The 13,963-nt window shown below is 39.6% G+C and overlaps 1 pseudogene; it reads left to right on the top strand.

Moving 5' to 3' along the window:
• The first annotated feature begins 10,610 nt into the window (after nucleotides 1–10,610).
• LOC130520128 (E3 ubiquitin-protein ligase TRIM39-like) lies at nucleotides 10,611–13,737 on the top strand (annotated as a pseudogene).
• The last annotated feature ends 226 nt before the right edge of the window (nucleotides 13,738–13,963 follow it).

The following is a 13,963-nucleotide window of genomic DNA, read 5'->3' as shown; positions in this document are numbered from 1 at the left end:
CAGGGGTCAATCTGACTGCTGTCACAGGTCAGATACAGTTTTTTATTCAATTATAAACATTTACTTCAAATTTTGTCATGTAAAAAGAAAGATAATGACTTGACTAGCCTTTTATACACATAAATTGAATTATATTGATACACAGATGGAAACACAACCCAATTTAAAGAGTTTTGTGGAAAAAGTCCAGTTTTAACACTTGATTTCATGTCTGTTTTCAGCTCCCCTGAACACAGACAGCTTCAGTCTAACTGGACAAAATGAGACCAGCATCAGTCTGCAGTGGAATAAAGTCAACAACCACAGTTTTATTCTGCAGTTTAATGGTTCAGTGATAAACGTTCTTCCACCTGATGGACCTGGACCAGTGAATTACACAGTCTCTGGTCTCAGAGCTGGAACTGAGTACATATTCATGCTCTTCACTGAGGTTAGCGGGGTCACAGCAGAGGGGTCAATCTGGCTGCTGTCACAGGTCAGATACAGTTTTTTATTCAATTATAAACATTTACTTCAAATTTTGTCATGTAAAAAGAAAGATAATGACTTGACTAGCCTTTTATACACATAAAATTGAATTATATTGATACACAGATGGAAAACACAACCCAATTTCAAAGAGTTTTGTGGAAAAAGTCCAGTTTTAACACCTGATTTCATGTCTGTTTTCAGCTCCCCTGAACACAGACAGCTTCAGTCTAACTGGACAAAATGAGACCAGCATCAGTCTGCAGTGGAATAAAGTCAACAACCACAGTTTTATTCTGCAGTTTAATGGTTCAGTGATAAACGTTCTTCCACCTGATGGACCTGGACCAGTGAATTACACAGTCTCTGGTCTCAGAGCTGGAACTGAGTACATATTCATGCTCGTCACTGTGGTTAACGGGGTCACCAGCACAGGGGTCAATCTGACTGCTGTCACAGGTCAGATAGTTTTTATTCAATTATAAACATTTACTTCAAATTTGTCTTGTAAAAAGAAAGATAATGACTTGACTAGCCTTTTATACACATAAAATTGAATTATATTGATACACAGATGGAAAACACAACCCAATTTCAAAGAGTTTTGTGGAAAAAGTCCAGTTTTAACACTTGATTTCATGTCTGTTTTCAGCTCCCCTGAACACAGACAGCTTCAGTCTAACTGGACAAAATGAGACCAGCATCAGTCTGCAGTGGAATAAAGTCAACAACCACAGTTTTATTCTGCAGTTTAATGGTTCAGTGATAAACGTTCTTCCACCTGATGGACCTGGACCAGTGAATTACACAGTCTCTGGTCTCAGAGCTGAAACTGAGTACATATTCATGCTCTTCACTGAGGTTAACGGGGTCACCAGCACAGGGGTCAATCTGACTGCTGTCACAGGTCAGATACAGTTTTTTATTCATATACAAAGTTTTTCTTCCTTCATAGTCATTAAAAAGAAAGATAATGACTTGACTAGCCTTTTATACACATAAAATTGAATTATATTGATACACAGATGGAAAACACAACCCAATTTCAAAGAGTTTTGTGGAAAAAGTCCAGTTTTAACACCTGATTTCATGTTGTTTTCAGCTCCCCTGAACACAGACAGCTTCAGTCTAACTGGACAAAATGAGACCAGCATCAGTCTGCAGTGGAATAAAGTCAACAACCACAGTTTTATTCTGCAGTTAATGGTTCAGTGATAAACGTTCTTCCACCTGATGGACCTGGACCAGTGAATTACACAGTCTCTGGTCTCAGAGCTGGAACTGAGTACATTTTCATGCTCTTCACTGAGGTTAGCGGGGTCACCAGCACAGGGGTCAATCTGACTGCTGTCACAGGTCAGATACAGTTTTTTATTCAATTATAAACATTTACTTCAAATTTTGTCATGTAAAAAGAAAGATAATGACTTGACTAGCCTTTTATACACATAAAATGGAATTATATTGATACACAGATGGAAAACACAACCCAATTTCAAAGAGTTTTGTGGAAAAAGTCCAGTTTTAACACTTGATTTCATGTCTGTTTTCAGCTCCCCTGAACACAGACAGCTTCAGTCTAACTGGACAAAATGAGACCAGCATCAGTCTGCAGTGGAATAAAGTCAACAACCACAGTTTTATTCTGCAGTTTAATGGTTCAGTGATATACATTCTTCCACCTGATGGACCTGGACCAGTGAATTACACAGTCTCTGGTCTCAGAGCTGAAACTGAGTACATATTCATGCTCTTCACTGTGGTTAACGGGGTCACCAGCACAGGGGTCAATCTGACTGCTGTCACAGGTCAGATACAGTTTTTTATTCATATACAAAGTTTTCTTCCTTCATAGTCATTAAAAAGAAAGATAATGACTTGACTAGCCTTTTATACACATCAAATTGAATTATATTGATACACAGATGGAAAACACAACCCAATTTCAAAGAGTTTTGTGGAAAAAGTCCAGTTTTAACACCTGATTTCATGTCTGTTTTCAGCTCCCCTGAACACAGACAGCTTCAGTCTAACTGGACAAAATGAGACCAGCATCAGTCTGCAGTGGAATAAAGTCAACAACCACAGTTTTATTCTGCAGTTTAATGGTTCAGTGATAAACGTTCTTCCACCTGATGGACCTGGACCAGTGAATTACACAGTCTCTGGTCTCAGAGCTGGAACTGAGTACATATTCATGCTCTTCACTGTGGTTAGCGGGGTCACCAGCACAGGGGTCAATCTGACTGCTGTCACAGGTCAGATACAGTTTTTTATTCAATTATAAACATTTACTTCAAATTTTGTCATGTAAAAAGAAAGATAATGACTTGACTAGCCTTTTATACACATAAAATTGAATTATATTGATACACAGATGGAAACACAACCCAATTTCAAAGAGTTTGTGGAAAAAGTCCAGTTTTAACACTTGATTTCATGTCTGTTTTCAGCTCCCCTGAACACAGACAGCTTCAGTCTAACTGGACAAAATGAGACCAGCATCAGTCTGCAGTGGAATAAAGTCAACAACCACAGTTTTATTCTGCAGTTTAATGGTTCAGTGATAAACGTTCTTCCACCTGATGGACTTGGACCAGTGAATTACACAGTCTCTGGTCTCAGAGCTGAAACTGAGTACATATTCATGCTCTTCACTGTGGTTAACGGGGTCACCAGCACAGGGGTCAATCTGACTGCTGTCACAGGTCAGATACAGTTTTTATTCATATACAAAGTTTTTCTTCCTTCATAGTCATTAAAAAGAAAGATAATGACTTGACTAGCCTTTTATACACATAAAATTGAATTATATTGATACACAGATGGAAAACACAACCCAATTTCAAAGAGTTTTGTGGAAAAAGTCCAGTTTTAACACCTGATTTCATGTCTGTTTTCAGCTCCCCTGAACACAGACAGCTTCAGTCTAACTGGACAAAATGAGACCAGCATCAGTCTGCAGTGGAATAAAGTCAACAACCACAGTTTTATTCTGCAGTTTAATGGTTCAGTGATAAACGTTCTTCCACCTGATGGACCTGGACCAGTGAATTACACAGTCTCTGGTCTCAGAGCTGGAACTGAGTACATATTCACGCTCTTCACTGAGGTTAGCGGGGTCACCAGCACAGGGGTCAATCTGACTGCTGTCACAGGTCAGATACAGTTTTTTATTCAATTATAAACATTTACTTCAAATTTTGTCATGTAAAAAGAAAGATAATGACTTGACTAGCCTTTATACACATAAAATTGAATTATATTGATACACAAATGGAAAAACACAACCCAATTTCAAAGAGTTTTGTGGAAAAAGTCCAGTTTTAACACTTGATTTCATGTCTGTTTTCAGCTCCCCTGAACACAGACAGCTTCAGTCTAACTGGACAAAATGAGACCAGCATCAGTCTGCAGTGGAATAAAGTCAACAACCACAGTTTTATTCTGCAGTTTAATGGTTCAGTGATAAACGTTCTTCCACCTGATGGACCTGGACCAGTGAATTACACAGTCTCTGGTCTCAGAGCTGAAACTGAGTACATATTCATGCTCTTCACTGTGGTTAGCGGGGTCACCAGCACAGGGGTCAATCTGACTGCTGTCACAGGTCAGATACAGTTTTTCATTCATATACAAAGTTTTTCTTCCTTCATAGTCATTAAAAAGAAAGATAATGACTTGACTAGCCTTTTATACACATAAAATTGAATTATATTGATACACAGATGGAAAACACAAACCAATTTCAAAGAGTTTTGTGGAAAAAGTCCAGTTTTAACACTTGATTTCATGTCTGTTTTCAGCTCCCCTGAACACAGACAGCTTCAGTCTAACTGGACAAAATGAGACCAGCATCAGTCTGCAGTGGAATAAAGTCAACAACCACAGTTTTATTCTGCAGTTTAATGGTTCAGTGATAAACGTTCTTCCACCTGATGGACCTGGACCAGTGAATTACACAGTCTCTGGTCTCAGAGCTGGAACTGAGTACATATTCATGCTCTTCACTGAGGTTAGCGGGGTCAGAAGCAGAGGGGTCAATCTGGCTGCTGTCACAGGTCAGATACAGTTTTTTATTCAATTATAAACATTTACTTCAAATTTTGTCATGTAAAAAGAGATAATGACTTGACTAGCCTTTTATACACATAAAATTGAATTATATTGATACACAAATGGAAAACACAACCCAATTTCAAAGAGTTTTGTGGAAAAAGTCCAGTTTTAACACTTGATTTCATGTCTGTTTTCAGCTCCCCTGAACACAGACAGCTTCAGTCTAACTGGACAAAATGAGACCAGCATCAGTCTGCAGTGGAATAAAGTCAACAACCACAGTTTTATTCTGCAGTTTAATGGTTCAGTGATAAACGTTCTTCCACCTGATGGACCTGGACCAGTGAATTACACAGTCTCTGGTCTCAGAGCTGAAACTGAGTACATATTCATGCTCTTCACTGTGGTTAGCGGGGTCACCAGCACAGGGGTCAATCTGACTGCTGTCACAGGTCAGATACAGTTTTTCATTCATATACAAAGTTTTTCTTCCTTCATAGTCATTAAAAAGAAAGATAATGACTTGACTAGCCTTTTATACACATAAAATTGAATTATATTGATACACAGATGGAAAACACAACCCAATTTCAAAGAGTTTTGTGGAAAAAGTCCAGTTTTAACACCTGATTTCATATCTGTTTTCAGCTCCCTGAACACAGACAGCTTCAGTCTAACTGGACAAAATGAGACCAGCATCAGTCTGCAGTGGAATAAAGTCAACAACCACAGTTTTATTCTGCAGTTTAATGGTTCAGTGATAAACGTTCTTCCACCTGATGGACCTGGACCAGTGAATTACACAGTCTCTGGTCTCAGAGCTGGAACTGAGTACATATTCATGCTCTTCACTGAGGTTAGCGGGGTCACCAGCACAGGGGTCAATCTGACTGCTGTCACAGGTCAGATACAGTTTTTTATTCAATTATAAACATTTACTTCAAATTTTGTCATGTAAAAAGAAAGATAATGACTTGACTAGCCTTTTATACACATAAAATTGAATTATATTGATACACAGATGGAAAACACAACCAATTTCAAAGAGTTTTGTGGAAAAAGTCCAGTTTTAACACCTGATTTCATGTCTGTTTTCAGCTCCCCTGAACACAGACAGCTTCAGTCTAACTGGACAAAATGAGACCAGCATCAGTCTGCAGTGGAATAAAGTCAACAACCACAGTTTTATTCTGCAGTTTAATGGTTCAGTGATAAACGTTCTTCCACTGATGGACCTGGACCAGTGAATTACACAGTCTCTGGTCTCAGAGCTGAAACTGAGTACATATTCATGCTCTTCACTGTGGTTAACGGGGTCACCAGCACAGGGGTCAATCTGACTGCTGTCACAGGTCAGATACAGTTTTTATTCATATACAAAGTTTTTCTTCCTTCATAGTCATTAAAAAGAAAGATAATGACTTGACTAGCCTTTTATACACATAAAATTGAATTATATTGATACACAGATGGAAAACACAACCCAATTTCAAAGAGTTTTGTGGAAAAAGTCCAGTTTTAACACCTGATTTCATGTCTGTTTTCAGCTCCCCTGAACACAGACAGCTTCAGTCTAACTGGACAAAATGAGACCAGCATCAGTCTGCAGTGGAATAAAGTCAACAACCACAGTTTTATTCTGCAGTTTAATGGTTCAGTGATAAACGTTCTTCCACCTGATGGACCTGGACCAGTGAATTACACAGTCTCTGGTCTCAGAGCTGGAACTGAGTACATATTCATGCTCTTCACTGAGGTTAGCGGGGTCAGAAGCAGAGGGGTCAATCTGGCTGCTGTCACAGGTCAGATACAGTTTTTTATTCAATTATAAACATTTACTTCAAATTTTGTCATGTAAAAAGAAAGATAATGACTTGACTAGCCTTTTATACACATAAAATTGAATTATATTGATACAAAAATGGAAAACACAACCCAATTTCAAAGAGTTTTGTGGAAAAAGTCCAGTTTTAACACTTGATTTCATGTCTGTTTTCAGCCCCTGAACACAGACAGCTTCAGTCTAACTGGACAAAATGAGACCAGCATCAGTCTGCAGTGGAATAAAGTCAACAACCACAGTTTTATTCTGCAGTTTAATGGTTCAGTGATAAACGTTCTTCCACCTGATGGACCTGGACCAGTGAATTACACAGTCTCTGGTCTCAGAGCTGAAACTGAGTACATATTCATGCTCTTCACTGTGGTTAACGGGGTCACCAGCACAGGGGTCAATCTGACTGCTGTCACAGGTCAGATACAGTTTTTATTCATATACAAAGTTTTTCTTCATAGTCATTAAAAAGAAAGATAATGACTTGACTAGCCTTTATACACATAAAATGAATTATATTGATACACAGATGGATACATAAAACACAACCCAATTTCAAAGAGTTTTGTGGAAAAAGTCCAGTTTTAACACCTGATTTCATGTCTGTTTTCAGCTCCCCTGAACACAGACAGCTTCAGTCTAACTGGACAAAATGAGACCAGCATCAGTCTGCAGTGGAATAAAGTCAACAACCACAGTTTTATTCTGCAGTTTAATGGTTCAGTGATAAACGTTCTTCCACTGATGGACCTGGACCAGTGAATTACACAGTCTCTGGTCTCAGAGCTGGAACTGAGTACATATTCATGCTCTTCACTGAGGTTAGCGGGGTCAGAAGCAGAGGGGTCAATCTGGCTGCTGTCACAGGTCAGATACAGTTTTTTATTCAATTATAAACATTTACTTCAAATTTTGTCATGTAAAAAGAAAGATAATGACTTGACTAGCCTTTTATACACATAAAATTGAATTATATTGATACAAAAATGGAAAACACAACCCAATTTCAAAGAGTTTTGTGGAAAAAGTCCAGTTTTAACACTTGATTTCATGTCTGTTTTCAGCTCCCCTGAACACAGACAGCTTCAGTCTAACTGGACAAAATGAGACCAGCATCAGTCTGCAGTGGAATAAAGTCAACAACCACAGTTTTATTCTGCAGTTTAATGGTTCAGTGATAAACGTTCTTCCACCTGATGGACCTGGACCAGTGAATTACACAGTCTCTGGTCTCAGAGCTGAAACTGAGTACATATTCATGCTCTTCACTGTGGTTAACGGGGTCACCAGCACAGGGGTCAATCTGACTGCTGTCACAGGTCAGATACAGTTTTTTATTCATATACAAAGTTTTTCTTCCTTCATAGTCATTAAAAAGAAAGATAATGACTTGACTAGCCTTTTATACACATAAAATTGAATTATATTGATACACAGATGGAAAACACAACCCAATTTTAAAAGTTTTATGGAAAAAGTCCAGTTTTAACACCTGATTTCATGTCTGTTTTCAGCTCCCCTGAACACAGACAGCTTCAGTCTAACTGGACAAAATGAGACCAGCATCAGTCTGCAGTGGAATAAAGTCAACAACCACAGTTTTATTCTGCAGTTTAATGGTTCAGTGATATACATTCTTCCGCCTGATGGACCTGGACCAGTGAATTACACAGTCTCTGGTCTCAGAGCTGGAACTGAGTACATATTCATGCTCTTCACTGTGGTTAACGGGGTCACCAGCACAGGGGTCAATCTGACTGCTGTCACAGGTCAGATACAGTTTTTATTCAATTATAAACATTTACTTCAAATTTTGTCATGTAAAAAGAAAGATAATGACTTGACTAGCCTTTTATACACATAAAATTGAATTATATTGATACACAGATGGAAAACACAACCCAATTTCAAAGAGTTTTGTGGGAAAAGTCCAGTTTTAACACTTAATTTCATGTCTGTTTTCAGCTCCCCTGAACACAGACAGCTTCAGTCTAACTGGACAAAATGAGACCAGCATCAGTCTGCAGTGGAATAAAGTCAACAACCACAGTTTTATTCTGCAGTTTAATGGTTCAGTGATAAACGTTCTTCCACCTGATGGACCTGGACCAGTGAATTACACAGTCTCTGGTCTCAGAGCTGAAACTGAGTACATATTCATGCTCTTCACTGAGGTTAGCGGGGTCACCAGCACAGGGGTCAATCTGACTGCTGTCACAGGTCAGATACAGTTTTTTATTCATATACAAAGTTTTTCTTCCTTCATAGTCATTAAAAGAAAGATAATGACTTGACTAGCCTTTATACAATAAAATTGAATTATATTGATACACAGATGGAAACACAACCCAATTTCAAAGAGTTTTGTGGAAAAAGTCCAGTTTTAACACCTGATTTCATGTCTGTTTTCAGCTCCCCTGAACACAGACAGCTTCAGTCTAACTGGACAAAATGAGACCAGCATCAGTCTGCAGTGGAATAAAGTCAACAACCACAGTTTTATTCTGCAGTTCAATGGTTCAGTGATAAACATTCTTCCACCTGATGGACCTGGACCAGTGAATTACACAGTCTCTGGTCTCAGAGCTGAAACTGAGTACATATTCACGCTCTTCACTGTGGTTAACGGGGTCACCAGCACAGGAGCGGTTTGAGAGTCAGCTCTGGTGAGATATTTGATTTTATTTATTATTTTCCTTTGGTTCACTCGATCAAGAGTTTAATCCTCGGCTACACCAACTTTCTCAATGTGATCTTGTCATTTTTCTGAAATCTTTAAACCTTTTCTTGCAGCCTGATATTGACATCTTTGTTTTAAGTAATTATTATTTACTAAAATCTGATGATCATTTTCTCATATGCTTTTTATTTTCACATGTCACCAAAAAATTGGATAGCATCGGAACTTCAAATTTATACACTCATTTCTTTTGGAAATGTTTTCATCTCATTATATGAACTTATTTTCAGTGTTTTTATTCTTTTTAGTCTTTCATTTTGTTTTGATGTCTTTCTGACTTATCTTGTGTCAATATATTCTTCCACATATAAATCTCCAACTCTGCCCCTTCTAATTAAAGCTCAACGTAAGTATTATTTGCTATACTCAAAAATACTCTGAAAGCTGTGGAAATTATGGTTGTTTCAAAAATGCAGTCAAATGCAAAATTGCTGTTTGAGAAAGACTCAGAAATGTGCAGTTTTTTTTAGTTAATGTAAGATTTGTCATAAAAGTTGAAATTGCTGTATAAACGGTCACATTTCCATATAATTTTTTATCTATGTGGACAGGTTATGTTGTCGGATTAAACGTCAGACTTAAGTCTTTGGTGCAGCTGTCAAACACTGACATTGAAAATATTCTGGAGAAGGTGAGACTCACTTGAGTTTTGTTAGTTTGCTTCATTTTATTTGCTTCATTCAATGAATTTGTTTCTGTTAACCCTTTTTATGCCTGTTTTTCTTTTCAATATAGTTCTTGAGGAACAATGGATTACCGTCCCAGGGGGTGTCCCTGAAGGTTACATCTGCTGAAGGCAATGGAGGAATAAATTAAATTCACTGAGATTTTTTGTGATTTGATCACTGAGATCATTGTATGTCTACAAAACCGAATATTATTACAAACATTATACAATGTTTACGACTGTCTATGTTTGAAATGAATCTGCACTTCATAATTACTTAGAATATACTTCTCTTTGGTTTAACCTTATTTTGTATGGTATACACGCTCTGACCTCTAGGTGGTGCTGATTAACTAACTTAATATTGAGGCGTTTTCGTGTGTTTGTCTTCACCGATGTTTTGGGATTTGTTATACTGTGTGAATATTCAGTTGCCGTGCTGAAAAACATATCTACCAATACAAGGCAAGACACTTGTGAGTTAGTTAGTTTTTACTATTCATGCTGAACATTGTCATTGTTAATGTCCAATACTTATATTTTGTTTTGTTATTTTATTTTCTACTGTAGCCTCTTCTTTACCATATAGTGCGAGTTTTACAAAGCAAAAAGCTGTTTTAATGTTGAAAATGTTTGATAACCTGATATGCTGTACCTTTTAATATGCTTTTGATATTTGTAAATAAATTAATGTTATATAACATTGGCCATTTCAACATCTGCTAATGCCACAGCCCACACCAGACAATACAATTTTATTACATTGTATGAACGTGTTATTCTACAGTCATAAAATCAGCAGAGGATCAAAAGTCAGAGGGGAGTGGAAATGTGGGAAGGACTTTGGCTTCACAACTGCACTGCCAATATTTGTCTGTGCAACCTGTGCAGGTCACATTTCGCATTCAGCAAGGAGGTAGGGCTGGCTCATAGACAGGGTATGTATCCACATGTTAATAAACATTTTGTCACATTTTGTTTCAGTTTTATTATAAGCTTTAAAGAGGCTAAATTGTGTGATTATTCCTCTGGATTTTGCACAGAGGCCTCGGAACTGCTTCAAGTTCATGATAAAGAAGTGGAAGTGGTGGCTCTTTAGGTTTCAGTCTCTTCATTTTTTCTCATGTTTTCTCAAGTGAACAATGTTTTTTTTCTGCAACCTGAGTTAATAATGCTTTGTCTGTATTTCTCAGGTCATGTCCTCCGCAGTTCTGCTGTCAGAGGTGCAGTTTCAGTGTTTCATCTGTCAGAATGTTTTCTGTGAGCCCGTCCATCCCCTGCGGTCACAGCTTCTGCTTTAGCTGCATCACATCTCACTGGGAGAACGCCAGCGTCAGCTGCCCCAAGTGTCAGACTGTCTTTGACGGCCGCCCGGAGCTTTGCGAGAACTTTGCTAAGGAAATGTCGGAGAAGATCCGCCTGAGGAGCAGAATGCGTCCTTGTCCCTGGCGAAAAGCTTCGTATATTGTGACGTGTGCACAGGGAAGCGATCAAAGGCTGTGAAATCCTGCCTCGCGTGCCTGGCCTCATATTGCGAAAGTCACCTGGAGCCACACCTGCGAGTTGCAACCTTGAAGATCCACAAGTTGACCAAACCTGTAGCGATGCTGGAGAAGCGAATGTGTAAACGGCACCAACGGCTCCTGGAGCTGTTCTGCAGGAGCGACCAAAAGTGTGTGTGCCTGCTGTGCACGGAGAGCGAGCACCGCGGTCACCATACTGTCCCAGTGGAGCGAGAGAGTCAGGGGAAAAAGGTGAAGTCCAGGAGCCCACATCACGGTTCTTTCGAAAAGTCTGGCGGCTGGCTTTGATTTGTGTTTTGATGTCCAGATTCAGATGAAAAGAATCCAGGATGATGTTCAGCAGATGATCCAGGAGAGGATGCAGAAAGTGAGAGAAATCAAACACTGTGTGGAGCTCAGCAAAGTGAGTTTCACCTTATAATAAAGGCCTTCTCAATACCTTTACAAGCACAGTACATGTACAAGAACATTTGATAAAATAGATGCAAATTTGACATGTGATCTATAGGAAATTCCAGAAGGGATACAATGGAGAGTCTGGAGGTCTTTGCTGCTCTGATGCGTTCCATGGAGAGAATTGAGACGGAGTTGGTGCAGATGATCCAGAGGAAGCAGGCGGCGGCGGAGCAGAGGGCAGAGCGGCTCATTGCAGAGCTGGAGCTGGAAATTACTGAGCTGGAGAGGAAACGGTGCGAGATGGAGCAGCTTTCTGACACAGAGGACCACCTTCATCTCTTACAGGTCAGGAGTCATCACAGAAGCAGCATTCATAACAAACACATGGTCCTTATGTTAAATCGCCCCTCTTGAATCCCCATTTTCTTGGGATCAGAGGTTTCCGGCTCTTTGTTCCACGTCGGTCACGACGTCCTGCTCTGACCTCGTCGTCCATGCTGACACGTGCCTGGGAGCCGTCAGGAGAGCGGTGGCTGACCTTGAACATCAGCTTCAGGCATCCTTACAAAGGTTCTCATTTCAAGGTCAGTTGTCACGTCACATCGTTTGTGACAGAAGTTACATAGACAAGCTGATCGCAACATCAAAACCACGTTGGTCGACCTGAGTCCCATTGAGGGCAAGTGAATTGTAAACTGGTTGAACTGGTTAAACAGTTTCTTTCCCGAGCCAGAGGAGTGATTATTGTGTCTCAGCAGGAGTCAAAGCATGGGATTCTTGCAAGTTCCACTCGGTCAACAATTGTGGTTTTATGTGGTGGCTTATATCATAGAATGTAGAGCATCCTTTCATCAGCGCATCTTTTAATTTGGATGTTTTTATTGGTTTGCAGAACATGAGCAGGTGCAGCTGTATGCAGGTACAGTAAGAGTGTCCTCATAAACTGATTTAAATAACAGTCTGCTTTTATTTTAAATCAAAATTCTTCAAGTAAAGGAGACATATAATCAGTGAAAAGATGCCAGAACATTTTGGAAAAGCATTGTTACCTATTATCAAAACAGCCTAAATTATTCAGATATTATCGGGTGACTTTTTTAGGGGTCTTCTAATCAATACGCTTCAAGCATTAAAGCTAAGACGATGTACCAGGATACTTCAGACCAGAGTGACATTAACAATCTGATTCTACCTTTGTCTGAATGAATGATTTGTGTTTTATGACCATATCGATAATGACATTTATGTCTCCAAACTTTAAACAACCAGCGGATGTTCACCTGGACCCCAGGACAGCCAACCCATGGCTGGTTCTGTCAGAGGATGGGAAAACAAGTGTGGGATGGAAACCTTAAACAAATTTGGTGGACATACCGGAGCGTTTTAACATGGCACCGTGTGTTCTAGGCACCAAGGTGAAAAAATTCCATAGACTTTTTTTCCCTTAAGTGTCTTCCCAGTAACTTATGGCTCTTGTTATACAGGGTTTCACCACAGGGAGGCACTATTGGGAAGTAGACGTGGGAGAGAAAACCTCATGGGACTTGGGCGTGGCTCGCCAGTCAGTGGACAGGAAGGGTGTGGTCACGTTGAGTCCAGAGGATGGGTATTGGACTGTCTGTTTGAGGAATGGCAGTGAGTACCGAGCATGTGCAGGAGAGGCGGAGCTGCTGCGTCTTCCTCGGAAGCCAAAGATTATTGGAGTGTTTCTCGATTTTGAGGACGGAACAGTGTCCTTTTATGACGCCGATGCCAAGTCACACATGTATTCTTTCACAGATTACCAATTCAGGGAAGCCATGTTTCCATTTTCAATCCAGACATAAGCGAAAGCGGCACAAACAAATCGCCGCTTACCATCCGCGCTGTCAGTGGAGACGAGAATCTAGATGATTTTACAATATAATGGGAAGTTTAAGATGTGCACTAGCCAAGTTTCTTAGAGTTCCGAGCGTCTGAGGGTGGTTTTCTGTGAAGATTTCACATCATTTTCTAAATTGCAGTTGGGAGCCTGGTGATAGTTTCACATCACCTGCCGTTCTGTTCATGTGCTAACACATTAAATGCACTCCACTACCAAACTAGACTGTCTTGATTTTTTTTTCTTGTGTGATTTCTAAACTGATGATCATTTTACACATGAATCATGTGTGGAATACCATGAAAATACACACCCTCCACCCCTGAACTGCTTCATGTCCTCCTCCTCCTGAGTTACTGTTTCCCTCGCGCTAAGCACAGATCTCAGACCTGCATACCTCCAGTAATAATAATAC

Source organism: Takifugu flavidus, unplaced genomic scaffold, assembly GCF_003711565.1.
Source record: "Takifugu flavidus isolate HTHZ2018 unplaced genomic scaffold, ASM371156v2 ctg289, whole genome shotgun sequence".
In the NCBI taxonomy this organism is placed as follows: domain Eukaryota; kingdom Metazoa; phylum Chordata; class Actinopteri; order Tetraodontiformes; family Tetraodontidae; genus Takifugu; species Takifugu flavidus.
The sequence above is the reverse complement of the archived record's forward strand: the minus strand, read 5'-3'. Positions and strand labels throughout refer to the sequence as shown.